General features: G+C 45.8%; 1 pseudogene; it reads right to left on the reverse strand.

The window, feature by feature from the left end:
• LOC115132901 (sodium channel protein type 2 subunit alpha-like) overlaps window positions 1-15,725 on the reverse strand; it is a 41,322-nt pseudogene that overhangs the window by 3,523 nt on the left and 22,074 nt on the right.

Raw genomic sequence — 15,725 nt, forward strand, 5'->3', positions numbered from 1 at the left:
AACACATACAATTTCTCAGTTACAACTCCAAACATTCTGAATGCTACATTTTGATTCAAACAACTATGAAGAGTCGGGGTTCTTACCTACGATTGAAAGGATGACAACGACAAAGTCAAACACGTTCCAGCCAATGGTGAAGTAGTAATGGCGGAGGGATATCATTTTGAGCGTACACTCCCCAGTGAAGAGCACTATAAAGACAAAGTTAATCCAGTGGAGGATTTTTTCCCTCTCTGGTGTCTGGTCATCCTCTTCCACCATCATAGTGACCATGTTGAGGCAGATGAGGATCATGATGACAATGTCAAAAGCCTGCTTCGTTACGAAGTCAAACACACAGCCTTGGAATGCATTCTAGAACGGAAAGACAGATGAAGGGAGAGAGAGAAACAGAGGTAGAGAGCGATAGAAATATATATATTTTTAATGATCATTATAGTGAGAATTCAAACTAAATATTGATTTACAATATTTGTTATTTTGCTATGAGAAATCAGTCTTAAATATTAATTCTTAATCAGTCTTGAATATTTGAGCTACTGTTTGTTTGAATGGTTATTGTAATATCAATAGGTGTCAATATCAGTGTCAAACCGTTGGCCTGGGAATAGGCTTCTGGGGCTTCTTGGAGCCGAGCTTCTTCATGGCATTGTAGTACTTCTTCTGTTCCTCTGTCATGAAGATGTCCTGACCTCCAAAGTAAAGGGAACAATACAAAACCTGGTAAAAACCCAACACATGTACAGCCAGAGCATGTCTGTCTGTCTGTCTGTCTGTCTGTCTGTCTGTCTGTCTGTCTGTCTGTCTGTCTGTCTGTCTGTCTGTCTGTCTGTCTGTCTATCTGTCTGTCTGTCTGTCTGTCTGTCTGTCTGTCTGTCTGTTTCTCTGTCTGTCTGTTGGTTTGTCTGTGTCTGTCTGTCTGTCTGTCTGTCTGTCTGTCTGTGTCTGTTTCTCTATCTATCTATCTGTCTGTCTGTCTGTCTGTCTGTCTGTCTGTCTGTCTGTCTGTTTCTCTATCTGTCTGTCTGTTTCTCTATCTGTCTGTTGGTCTGTCTGTTTGTGTCTGTTTCTCTGTCTGTCTGTCTGTCTGTCTGTCTGTCTGTCTGTCTGTCTGTCTGTCTGTCTGTCTGTCTGTCTGTCTGTCTGTCTGTCTGTCTGTCTGTCTGTCTGTCTGTCTGTCTGTCTGTTTCTCTATCTGTCTGTTGGTCTGTCTGTTTGTGTCTGTTTCTCTGTCTGTCTGTCTGTCTGTCTGTCTGTCTGTCTGTCTGTCTGTCTGTCTGTCTGTCTGTCTGTCTGTCTGTCTGTCTGTCTGTCTGTCTGTCTGTCTGTCTGTCTGTCTGTCTGTGTCTGTTTCTCTATCTGTCTGTTGGTCTGTCTGTTTGTGTCTGTTTCTCTGTCTGTCTGTTGGTCTGTCTCTCCCTCTCTGTGTGTGTCTGTCTGTCTGTCTCTCGCTCCAGTTTCTTTCAGTCATTGTTAGCTCAGGGCAAGGCACCCTTTTCAGATCTCTCTTTCTCATCCCTCTCTTCTCTCGATATCTCTCATGCTCCTCTTTCTCCTTGATCTTTCTTTCTTTCTTTCTTTCTTTCTTTTTTTCTTGTCTCCTCTGTCTCTGTATTATGGAGACTGCATTCACAGTGTTAGCTCTCTTAACAACTGGAAGGTGAATGTGTGTGTGTCTGACTCATATGCCTGCTGTATTATGAATCATCTCTCAGCTAGCAGCAGGTTAGCTGAGAGATGTGCTAACAATATCACAGTGTAAACGAACACCTGGTCACTACTGCACAACTAATCAAATGGCAACCCAGACTATTTGCATTGCCCCCGCCCCACCCCTCCCCCTCTTTGATACTGAATACGTATCTTTTTCTTCTGTTGGTTGAAGTTGTCAATGATGACACCAATGAAGAGGTTGAGAGTGAAGAAGGAGCCAAAGATGATGAAGATGACGAAGTACAGATACATGTAGAGGTTCTGTTCATATTGGGGCTGAAGTTCCACCTGAAACACAAACAAGAAAGATATACAGTAAAATGTCTAATCATAGCACCTATTACACCACATTCAAGTCAAACCCTTATTGACAGGTCATTCCTAAGGGAAAAAAACACTTTTATTTTTAGACAAAAGCCACGAAAAGCCCATCAAATGTCAGCTCAAAACCTTAAATGCAAGAGTCAACCTGACTTTAAACTGTCAGCCATTCACCATGACCAGAGCCCCAAAGAAACACTTACATTACGAGAGTCCACAGCTGCGTACATGATGTCCATCCAACCTTTGAACGTTGCCTAGGAGCAGAGAACAGAGAACAGAATGAGTTACTCTCTGAGGGGTCACTCTCGAGTGGTTACTTACATCTGACTTCCCTGTTCCCTAGCTGCAGCCCTGCAGTCAGCCTCCGCTTCACTACTTTTACTTAAGGAGAGCTATTTTGGTAGCAGGTAGAAAATATGAAAGGAACAGTCTCAATACTGTGCATAGCTACAGGTGCATAGCTACAGGTGCATAGCTACAGGTGCATAGCTACAGGTGAAGTTGGAAGTTAACATACACCTTAGCCAAATACATTTAAACTCAGTTTTTCACAGTTCCTGACATTTAATCTGAGTAATAATTCCCTGTCTTAGGTCAGTTAGGATCACCACTTTATTTTAAGAATGTGAAATGTCAGAATAATAGTAGAGAGAATGATTTATTTCAGCTTTTATTTCTTTCATCACATTCCCAGTGGGTCAGATGTTTACATACACTCAATTAGTATTTGGTAGCATTGCCTTTAAATTGTTTAACTTAGGTCAAACGTTTCGGGTAGCCTTCCACAAGCTTCGCACAATAAGTTGGATTAATTTTGGCCCATTCCTCCTGACAGAGCTGGTGTAACTGAGTCATGTTTGTAGGTATCTTTGCTCACACATGCTTTTTCAGTTCTGCCCACAAATATTCTATAGGATTGAGGTCAAGGCTTTGTGTTGGCCACTCCAAAACCTTGACTTTGTTGGAAAGTGCAGGTTTTCCTCATGTTTTGTTCACTCAATGTAAATTAACATTATATACACATGTCATAATAACTACACTTTTAAACCAGATTTAAAGCATAATCTTCCTGAGCAATGTAAAACGGCAACAGACAACTGTCCCACTCACCACTTGCAACAAGGCCAAGTACCCGGCCCCGACATTATCAAAGTTGATCTTGACATTCTTCCATCGGGCGCTGTCATTGGCCAGGGCCAGACAGTCGCTCTTGTTGTTGACCACCTCGATGGGAAAGGTCTCGTCGTTGGTGGTGTTGACGCAGTGATAGTACTTCCCTGCGAACAGATTGACGCCCATGATGCTGAAGATGAGCCAGAAGATGAGGCACACCAGCAGCACGTTCATGATGGACGGAATGGCACCCAGGAGGGCGTTCACCACCACCTGTCAAATCACAGATGACCCGGTTAGAGGGCTCGGTTAAACCGGTTCGCTGAGGTTTCTCTGGATAGGACTAGAAAGTAATGTGACCCAAGTTGTGGATAAAGTGAGATAAAGTTGAAGCTGAAATGCACACTCTTGTTGCTCAAGAAAACATGGATTTCTAGGCTTATCCAAGAAACCTGGTTACCATAGATGATAATATATGTACATATGTAATATGTATGTATAATATAAACATATGTAATAATAATATAATCATACATGTATAGGGAGGGTTAATAGAGCTGGTAATATTGAGATATTGTGTTAGGAACACATGAGAATATGTGTACAGTATTTTCACTGTGTTATTTTCAGTACAAAGCATGTTACTAGCACTACCACAGAGGGTTAACAAGAGTTTGACAGTTAACTATTTGAGGAAAGGAAAAGGGAGGAGACGCTCTTTCAAAGGAGTGGCGACGGAGCACATTTAACCACTCAAAACAGAAAGAAAACCTTAGAAGAGTCAGGATGAAGTCACAACAGTGTTTTACTGCAAATGAAAAGACACACAAAGAAAAACATTTACACATCAAAAGGCCCCACACAAGCAACATCGACGGCAGAGCAATGTCAGAGAACATCGATATAGAATCTATCGACACAATGTGGAGAACGTCACGCAGATACACACAACGAGAGACGTATCTCGAAATCCATCTCTATACACAGGCATGCGTCCATTTAAAATACCACGCTGGTTCCTATTTTCCTCCTTTTAGAGGCCTAAGCCACTTAAAAAGGACTGCGGCTAAGAATTCTACATGATGTCAAATGTAACAAGGCACTACTCTCCTAAAATAAGTTACATTTAGTTATGACATTTAGTTATTTTCAAGAGACTCAATTGCTGTGGACTTTCTGTCGTAACAAATATCCTAAAAGCTGCTTGAGAGGCTCTTTCTGATTGCAGTTTAGTACGTAACATGTTCTCCAGTAAACCTTACCCTCATGCCCTCGAACCGTGACAAGGCCCTCAGGGGTCTTAAGGCCCGCAGTGTTCGTAGGGACTTGATGGCACTCAGCTCAGAGTAGCCTAACGCATTGGCTACCAAGCTCACCAGAGACACCTGAGAGAGAGAGAGAGAGAGAGAGAGAGAGAGAGAGAGAGAGAGAGAGAAAGAAATAAGCAATATCAGGAGAGACATTTGCACAAGGAGAGGTATGTGCGGCACATGGGTAAAAAAAATGTAATGTGATTTCCATTCATTCCAATTGGTGAAGGAATGATCACAAAATTAATCAAATCACTTTCAATTGCTAGCCAAAGCTAAGATTTGAATGAATCTACTGACAAAGCCCGTTCAAGGTCACCATGTGTGTACGGAGTTCGCATACAACTCCAGCAAATGCATACATCAACAATGAGGAAGTCCAGCCAACACCAGGCGTTGGTGAAGTACTTCTTGAATCCGTAGGCCACCCACTTCAGCAGCATCTCCAGGATGAAGATATAAGTGAAGACTTTGTCTGCGTACTCCAGCACTACCTTAATGGTCTTCCTCTGCTCTATGTAAATGTCTTCAAACGCCTACACGGAGACACAAACAAGGAATCAAGCATCAGATAGTTGACAGTGTCTGAGGTCTGGGCTAAGGTCATGTTTGTCAAGTGTTTTGAGTCACACACAGTAGGTTGTTTTTTTTGTTGGTCAAATGTAGGGCTCTGAGTTTTTTCTGAACACAAGACCTGACCAGGAAATACTCTGGGCCCTAGTTATGCATATGGATCAGAGTTTTCCCTGTCCAGACTCAACCCTACTGAGGAGTACACTCTGATCAATCAACATTTCAGTTTTCAGTTCAAAGCAGAAGGGTCAGGATAACCAAGAAGCCATAAAGCTCATCTTCACTCTACATCAAAGTAAGCAGACTGTAATTATTTGACACTCCCATTGTGATGTAAAGACAACTAGAGCACACGTTTACTTGACTTTTCTTAAAGGAGCGGTACAACATTACACAGGCCAGGTGAGCAGCAGCCACTCACCAGAGCTCCACTGCTGAGCAGGATCATGAAAATGATTAAGGTCTCGAACCAGTTGTGTTCCACGATGATGAAACACGTCTTCCTCAAGGTCCACCACATCTTCCACTTGCCCTGCTCAACGTTGACCTGGCAACACTGGAACCTGAGCACACAGCCTGGGAGAGACAGAGAGAGAGAGACAAGAGAGAGAGAGAGAGAGACAGAGACAGAGAGAGAGACACAGAGAGAGAGACACCGAGAGAATCAGAGAGAGAGACACAGAGAGAGAGACACAGAGAGAGACAGAGAGAGAGAGAGTCGATAAAATAATGCCTTGTCCTTGACTGAAACAAAACTGTCCTCCCATTTTTCAAACAGTTGCCCCCCTATCAGAGCTCGGAATTCCCTTTAGACTACTTCTAATGTTTGAAAGGACAAAGTATGTCAAAGATAAAGCTTCTGTCTCTGTCAGTCTCTCTCAAACCTTCCTCTCGCCAGCCCCCCCCTCTTCCTCATCCTCTCCCCCAGATCCTCCCTCCCTCCCTCACCATCAGTGAAGCAGTTCTCTGGGTCCTCTGACTCCTCGTCCTCCAGCTCCACTGACTCAGCTCCATCCCCCGGGGGCCCGATATCCACTGAGCTGCCCTCCGACGAAGTAAGTTGCCGGGACTCTACAGGTAGCTTCTATACGGGGGTGGGGGGGGGGGGGGGGTGAGAGAACCAGCACGTTTAACCAGACAATGTCTACAGTAACACAGCCCCAGCCCTTCTCACCAGCTCCCTCCATAGAGGAGAAAACCTTCTGAGCTACTAGAGATCTTGAGATTCTTGCAATGGTTCATTCTCCATTGTCATGGACTGTAACAGTACAGTAGTCCCACCACATACTTTGGTCTGGACTGGAGACATGACTTTGGCTTAAATATAACCTCAAGAGTTGGACCCGTTTCATCATTATAATCATCATTACATGCAGCGTCGATCAAACGTACCTACAGGCTTTGGGATCAGTTTGATCAGGGGATATCCAATCACACAGCACCTGGTAGCAACAATACACGCTACAGGGAGAGGTTGGTGTTACAATGCACTGTGGGTATGTTTGATATCGGCTCAGACAGTCGAAGGGGGCATGCAGTATTCCAGTGCATTTCCAATCCTGAAATCGGAAAACAAGCAAGAGAACGTGGGCTGACGGATTTTCATGTCCACTGAAAAATGGCCCAGGATTTGATTGGTTGATAGCCCCATCGATCAAAAGACGATAACGAATCAATTCCCCCCTCTTCCCTCCCTCCCCCGAAATACTGAACATTCTCCTCTTTGACATGAAAACACATTTTTTTGCCCATCCTTAAAAAAAAAACAGTGTTCACAAGCTTCGGTCTCTGTTTCGGGAAAATAAATGGGTATTACCACGTTAGCTAACCAGCAAAACCCAGTACTGTGCACTGTTTACAAGACAGCATGTGGTCTGGAGCTATCAGATAATAATAATATCATGAATACTAATATAACATTAGATGCAGTGTGACCATGCTACCCAGAAAACATACAGGGGGGACACAGCTAAATGGGGTACTCTATTGTGATTATCCACTGGAGACTAAGACGAAATGTCCCACCAAGAGGAAATCATGTTGGAGGGATCTCTGGGGCTGACTAGTACTACTGTCCTTATTCTTTGCTATTGGCAGGATAAGCATTGGATTATAATGCACACTTTGACATTAGAGCCCTGCAATCCATGCAAGTCATCCATAATACAGTACTAGAGATATTTTATATATATAAATATATAATCTATATGCTGATTTGTCTCCCGAGTGGTGCAGCGGTCTAAGGCACTGCATCTCAGTGCTAGAGGCGTCACTACAGACCCTGGTTAGATTTCCAGGCTGTATCACAACTGGCTGTGATTGAGAGTCCCATAGGGCGGCGCACAATTGGCCCAGCATCGTCCGGGTTCGGGTTTGGCCGGGGTAGGCCGGGGTAGGGGAGGGTTTGGCCGGGGTAGGGGAGGGTTTGGCCGGGGTAGGCCGGGGTAGGGGGAGGGTTAGGCCAGGGTAGGCCGGGGTAGGGGAGGGTTTGGCCGGGGTAGGGGAGGGTTTGGCCGGGGTGGGGGAGGGTTTGGCCGGGGTGGGGGAGGGTTTGGCCGGGGTGGGGGAGGGTTTGGCCGGGGGAGGCTGTCATTGTAAATAAGAATTTGTTCTTAACTGACTTACCTAGTTAAATAAAGGTTAAATACATGTTTTTAAATGCAATACAGTGTTCTGTGTACTGTATGGTGAGAAGGTCTAGCTTAGCTCCGTAGGTTGGAATCCCTGTCCTGTTTTCATTGGTAAAACATGCTGCAATCTTTAGGGAGTTTGGGGCGTCTGGCTGGCTGGCTGGCTGGCAGACAGAGGAGTAACATGCCATCAGTACTCGACAGTGCAGCAGGTCTGATTGCCGTGGAACCCAGCTAATACGTAGTGGGAACGATGGAAGCATGCCGCCCTGCCCGCTCCATGCCCCTCCCGCCCCGAGATACACAATGTTCCCGAAGGAGGGGTGGCGCTCTCTCTAACTCTTTCTTTCTCTCTCTACACCGCTCTCTCTCTCTCACACATATTATATCCCCCCTCTCGCACATGTTCTCTATTCCTTCCTTCCTCACCCTCTCTATACCTCTCTCACACACATTCTACCTCTCCCTCTGTCTCACGCACATTCTACCTCTCCCTCTGTCTCACACGTTTTCTCATCCGGCTTGCTTCCGTCCTTTCCGTCTCCCTCCCTCTCTCTACTCTTTCACACATCTTCTCCTTCTCTCTCTTTCCCAGTCTCTCTCTCTCTCTCTCTGCCATCTCTCTCTCTCTTTGTTCAGGGTGAAGGCTATATATAAATTGAGGGTGCCCTCCTGCCATGCCTTAGGAAGGCAATATGTAATTTGTGTCTTGATTTCAATTGTTTGCTATAATTGTTGCATCAGTATGGTATGGCTGACGGTATGCCACCACTAATCTACCAGGGTTTCAAAGAGACTAATATTCAGACTCCAAAACATTCGCTAGATCTGCACAGGGAGAAAATGTAACCCTCGTGATCTTAACCTACAGTAGTTTGGGCAAAAATAATTAATTGAATCTATGTCTCTTCCTCTCCTCATTTTCTCTCTTCATCAATTCTCTGTTCTTTTTTTTCCAATCTTGGGGTGTACAATGTGAATCCCCTCCAAAATCAATACAAACCAAGCAAGGAAATCAAAAACAAGTCACATGACTCCACCTATCAATGGGAAAAGTGGGTGCAGCTCATTCATAATGGTGTGGAAAGTACAAAAAAGCCTGATGATCAAATTAGAAATAAAAAATGAGATAAAATACAAAGCAGGTGGGGGAGGGGTTTATTCAGGCAGAGAACGAAAAAATAGGCAATCCATCGAAACAAATGCAAGACAAATATTGGTTGGTTCTGTTAAATGGCATAGGCAGTCCTCATGGTTAGTGCTATGTAGAATAAAATGGTCTTACAAGTCTCCTCTCTCTCACTGACAACCTTGTGAGCGTCTGTAACACAGCTGCAATAACAAACGGTGGGTTAAGCAAGGTAATGTGATACAACCGTGAGCCAGCACATAATGTACAGTACAACCTCTATGTCTGTTTTCATCAGCTGCCAGGCACATAGCGACACAGGTTATCAGCGTCCACACACATCCATGAGCCTCCACACACATCCATGAGCCTCCACACACATCCCTGAGCCTCCACATACATCTATGAGCCTCCACACACATCTATGAGCCTCCACACACATCCATGAGCCTCCACACACATCCATGAGCCTCCACACACATCCCTGAGCCTCCACATACATCTATGAGCCTCCACACACATCCACGAGCCTCCACATACATCCATGAGCCTCCACACACATCCATGAGCCTCCACACACATCCATGAGCCTCCACACACATCCATGAGCCTCCACACACATCCATGAGCCTCCACACACATCCATGAGCCTCCACACACATCCCTGAGCCTCCACATACATCTATGAGCCTCCACACACATCCACGAGCCTCCACACACATCCATGAGCCTCCACAAACATCCATGAGCCTCCACATACATCCATGAGCCTCCACATACATCCATGAGCCTCCACACACATCCATGAGCCTCCACACACATCCATGAGCCTCCACATACATCCATGAGCCTCCACACACATCCATGAGCCTCCACATACATCCATGAGCCTCCACATACATCCATGAGCCTCCACACACATCCATGAGCCTCCACACACATCCATGAGCCTCCACATACATCCATGAGCCTCCACACACATCCATGAGCCTCCACATACATCCATGAGCCTCCACACACATCCATGAGTATACTCAGTCAACCAGATAACACACACACACACACACATCAGCCCATTATAGATATCTAATGAAAACATCCAGAAACGACCTGCTACTTGCGCCATAGGCCATTCTGACTCATTATCTGTAGTGAGTGTACTGTCTTATGCAACGTCATTGTTTTGACGCTTAGGGCTTTATAAAAGTACACTACAGCTCCCTGGATAGTGGACTAGGCTCGAAAGACATGATGCAATGACTCAATGAGTCAGCAAAATATCTAGTTGGTAACTGCCTCTGGAAAGTCTGGACTTCTCAGATTCTATCCATTGATGTGTCGTGGTAAAAAAAGAATAGCTGAACAAAGTAACGCTGTCTATATTTTCAATGCATTTTTCCTCTTTAGGTGGCTAAACGCCTGGCGAGATGAAAAGGTGTGTGAACGCCGATTATGTCCCTTCCACTTCACCACTGATTCTGTTTACAGATCTACGTCAAACACAGCAGACCTTGGTCAAATACATATGACAAAAACGTTGAAATACCGTAGAGTTGCGCTGTATTTAGCTTGCCTGACAAAATGGAACCAATGGCACAGTCCCAAAAGTGTAAACCAATGGAATAGTCCAACATTTGTAATCCAATAAGCCTTGTTCAACCATCCTGATCTCCCGAGCTCACATTCTGTTCCACTACACATGACATGAAACGGGAGCACACATGGTTAGTTATGGTTCACAAGGCTAGTAAACCAATGGAACAGTCCCAATAGTGTTAAATAATGGAATAGTCCCAAAAGTGTAAACCAATGGAATTGTCCCAAAAGTGTAAACCAATGGAATAGTCCCAAAAGCGCCCACTCTGCTTAAGGTCGAGCTAAATCACGGCACCTCCAGTATTTGGGATAGTGTATTTGACCCAGATGTGACACACAGACACCACTCAAAGCTAACACAGACAGCACTCAAAACTAACACAGACAGCACTCAAAACTAACACAGACAGCACTGAAAACTAACACAGACACCACTCAAAACTAACACAGACACCACTCAAAACTAACACAGACACCACTCAAAACTAACACAGACACCACTCAAAGATACCACAATTAAAAGATGTGATGTGACTGTGCTCGTTTCTACTGAACAGAGCAGCAAAGGGTCTCTAGTCAAACCTCTTACCTCTTTGCTGCCCATCGACATTTCCTCGGAGGCCGAGTCGCTGCTGAAGTCCTCTGTGATAGCGGTCTCAAAGTCTGACTCACACACCGCGATGGGCACGCTCACCGTCAGGCTGGGGTTGTGGATGAACGACATGAAGTTGCACTCCTCCTTCGGGTAATTCTCAGTACTATCTCCTAGCCCCACCCCCAAACCCCCTCCGGGCCGCCCGTTCCCCTCCTTCAGATAGACCCCACTCAGATCTTTAGTGATCTCGACCAACGTGTGATTTGAGATGCAGTTGCCCCCCTTGCCGTTGATGGAGCTGTGGAGCTCGTCCAGGGGCTTGCCCTCCTCCAGTGACCCCTCCTTGACCCCTTTGGTGGCTCCGCCCCCGAGGAACAGGCTCTGAATGACCTGTCGGATGGTCACCTTGACCCAGGCCACACCCCTCTGGATGCGGCCCACAGCGATCTGCAGGTTGTTCATCTCGCTATCGTCGTCTGTGGCCGCCAGGTTGTCGGCGCTAAAGGAGCTGAGCAGCAGGGCCAGGAACAGATTCAGGACCTGCAGAGACAGAGGGAGGAAAGGACCAGGAGGGAGGATAGTTGGAGGACATTCTGATCTGGGTTCAGTTGTTCATTTGGAGATTCAGGTCAAATTGAAAATTGCATTTCACATGAATATGGCAATGCTTAAAACATATCTGCTGTCCCAGATATTGACCACAAAAAGATTAATCACAAGTACAGTGATATCATCCATAGGTATGGGGATTCTAGGATATACAATGACGACAGTACAACCACCTACCACCAGGTTCCCTATAACCATGACCATCAGGAAGACGATGAGACACATGCTCTGGCCAGCCACCTCCATACAGTCCCACATGGTCTCGATCCACTCCCCACACAGCACCCGGAACACGATGAGGAACGAGTGGAAGAAGTCGTGCATGTGCCAGCGGGGCAGCTGGCAGTTGTCTGCGATCTTACACACACACTCCTTGTAGCTCTTGCCGAACAGCTGCATGCCCACCACGGCGAAGATGAACACGATGATGGCTAGGACCAGGGTCAAATTACCTAGAGCTCCCACCGAGTTGCCGATGATCTTGATCAGCATGTTCAGGGTGGGCCAAGACTTGGCCAGTTTGAACACTCTCAACTGTTGACAAGAAGAATCACATCAGGAGTTCATTTTGTTGTCCCCGGTTGTGACTACGGTATTAATATCTAGCGAGCATCAATCAACAAAGGGTGAAGATGAATATTACCACTGTATCAAGGAGTACGTAAAAGAAAGGGCATCTGTTATTCCCGCTAAGGAATAGTTATGTCTCCCGTAGAAATGTGTCAACTAGAAGGTACACAATCTGCTCTGACAGGGTCGACTCGGGAGAAACTGGTGTCAGAAGTGGGATCTCACCAATCGGAAAGACCGGAGCACAGACAGGCCCTCTACATTGGCCAGGCCGAGCTCCATCAGACTCAGACTGACGATGATGCCGTCAAATATGTTCCAGCCCTGTTGAAAGTAGTAGTAGGGATCCAGAGCGATTAGCTTGAAACACATCTCAGCCGTGAAGATGCCCGTGAACACCTACACAGAGACAGAGGCAGTAGTTAGATTTGAGCACGGTTAGACACACTTCCATAGAATGAGTGTTAGTGGTTGTGTGGGTCGTGTGTGGGTTAAGCTTGGCTAGCCATACTTATTTTGGACCTATGGATAGTGGATAGATGTACATCGTTGTATACAGTTTCAATAGTATGTGGCCAACTTGGTGGCGGAATCTTCTAAAATAGACTTAGACAATGAAACTGTGAAAAATAACAGATTGGGGATTTGGAAGGTGCCACGTGTGACTTTGAGGAGAAGCTATATCAGGTGCAAGAGATTTCCCTTACAAATTCATTAGACATGAAAAAAGCAGCAGCGGACATTTCTGAACTTTTATCAACCAGACCTGTACATCCAGGAATGGATCTCTATCATTTGTAACTGTTTCTGATGTATGTATTGTGAAGTTTTGTTCAATAGATGTACTATGTAAGGCATTTATTCATCTGTGTTTCTATTTCACGATTCATTTTGACATATGCTATCAGATTGCTGAGTAAATGGTTTGGGAGTAAAAAAATATCTAAATATATACGATGCATTGTATGAAGAAAAAACTATACAATTAGAAATGGCCGTTAGAGGAGGAAACCACCCCAGTAACAGCCTATCTTTAACAGCTTGATATTTCGATAAAGCCTTGCAAGTTTACCTCAATAATGTCGAACACTCACCAAGTTCCCGACAGAGAGGACGTGGTTGAACTCCGTGGTCATGGGATAATGTTCCATGGCCATGAACAGGGTGTTGAGGACGATGCAGACGGTGATGGCCAGGTCCACGAAGGGGTCCATCACCACCGTGTTGACGATCCCCTTGAAACTCAACCACATAGGACAGCAGTCCCAGATCAGATAGGTGTTGGCAAACTTATACCAGCATGGTGGACACTTCTGCCTGGACTCTTCAAGCTCTGGAAAGGGTTAAAACAGACACATTTTAGTGACATTTTCTAATGTCATTTTCCCTCCTTTAAAAAAAAAAACGATTTAGTCATTTAGCAGACGCTCTTCTTCAGAGCGACTTACAGGAGCAATTAGGGTTAAGTGCCTTGCTCAAGGGCACATCGGCGGGGCACAGACAGATTCTTCACCGTCGACTCAACTAAAGGTTTTTGTAGGCTATGGGTCTTCAAGATGTTTGGTTCATCGGTCTAGTATTATAACATATTATTTGAGAACTTGTTGTGACACCAACCCTCCATGGTGTTGGTGAGGATACTGGCCACACTCATAGCTCTGGCTCTGGCTGGCTCATCTAGGTAGGCCATGGAAGCCTGGCGAGACCTCCTCTTCTTCAGCCTCATCTCAGAGTCAGTGGTCGTCCCCTGGAGACAAAGAAACATCTGGAAGAGTTATTCAGTGTATGGACTAGGTGGCCTGTAAGGGACCATAACCACGACTATACCATCTATGTTGGGTTCACTTCAAATAGTATTTATTTTCTGTCAAATACTTTAGATGGGCAATGGAACCAATAGAATAATCCCAAAAGTGCAAACCCGTGTCATCTGGCTCAACCAAAAGAAAAGTAATACTAATTGGAGCCTCTGGACTGATAAAAACTATAGCTCACCTCAGGCAGGAGCAGTCCTACAGGTGAGGTGGGCACCGAGGTCCCTCCCACTAGCGAGACGACGCCGTTACAGTCCACGGTGCAGTGCATCTTGCCGTTGGCGGGCAGCAGGACGCGCTGAGGGGCCAGGCTAGTCTGACTGACCGTGCTGGAGCGGCGCTCGACACGGCAAGGCACGAACAGGGAGCCGCGGCGGCTGTCGGTGTCCTCGAACGTGCTCTGCTCGTCGTCGGCGAAGTCGTTATCGGAGACCACATCGCGGGCGCGGCCTCGGAAGCTAAACAGGCTAGCTCGGCTGTTCCTCCTCGGGGAGAAGAGGGAGCCGCGGATACTGAGGAGAGACTGGTGGAAGGGGAGAAGGAGGAGAGAGAGAAAGGTATCAGTACTGAGAAAGAGGAGGAGGGAGGTGATAGAGACGATGAAACAGAAGAAGGGAGATCAACATGATTGGAGTGGCACAGAGGACACTCTGCCCAGTGGAGTGATGGATGATGGTGATGAGGACAATGGTGACTAAGACAATGGCCCTTTCCCCTCACTGTGCACTCGCCTGGTTGGGTGAGGAGCACCTCTTCTCGTAGGACAGCCGGTTGGCATCTATCGAAAACCGGAAGCTTAACTCTTGATACTGTCCTCTGACTCGGACTTGTGGAACTTCTCGTGCTCGCCCCTCTCTTTTCTCTTCTTCTGACGGTTCATTCTCTCCTTGGCGCTCTTGGAGCTGAGTTTGGAGGTCCCTGAGGAGGCTTCTGAGGAGGGCCCCCCTCTCCCGCTGTACTCTCCGTGGCTCTCTGTGGTTGCTGCCGCGGCAACCTGCCAGCCAATCACACACAAGCACAGTTGTCACGGCAACCGCCACCTGTCTTTGGTGGACAGAGCACAGAGCAGAGCAGCAGGCAGCACAAATACCCAAATCAACTTCAAAGAACTTCTAAAAATGGAGGCCTGTGTTTTGTCCCACAAACTGACTGTTTTCTTAACGAAACTGGCAAAGACTAAAAGGTTATCTGTTCCAGAAGCAAGTGAACAACCCAATTGCTCTTTGAAATTATAACAAGCCCTGCACAACCTGAATCCCTGTGGATTCATTTACAACAACAAAAAGCATGGGATACAACATCAAACATTTTTCAAAAGCAACATTGTACTCGGTATATAAAATCTTTGTGATATCCATGTTTTTGTTATTATTGCATTGCTGGACTATTGGTCAAGCTGTTATTGTAAATAAGAAATGATGTGTAGCAGATGGAACCTCCCTCCCTCCCTCCACGGAACCTAATACTGTACTACCAATACTGCACAGAGTAATTATTCCTTCTTTATCTACCTCTTGTTTCCATAGTAATGGAGCACCATCGTCTGTAGAAGCTTGACACCAAGCAAGCACCAAGACATACTTATGTAAGAGAGGATTATGGACTTGAGAGAGGAAGGGCAATAGAGGGCAGGGTAGGGAAAGACAGAGAAAGACAGGGAGGACTGTATGCACCCACTACTGTGTCATCGCTCTGGATAAGACGGCCTGCGTAATGACTCGAATGCAAATGATAAAAAAGTCAACC

Source organism: Oncorhynchus nerka, linkage group LG2 (assembly GCF_034236695.1).
Source record: "Oncorhynchus nerka isolate Pitt River linkage group LG2, Oner_Uvic_2.0, whole genome shotgun sequence".
Taxonomy (NCBI): Eukaryota; Metazoa; Chordata; class Actinopteri; order Salmoniformes; family Salmonidae; genus Oncorhynchus; species Oncorhynchus nerka.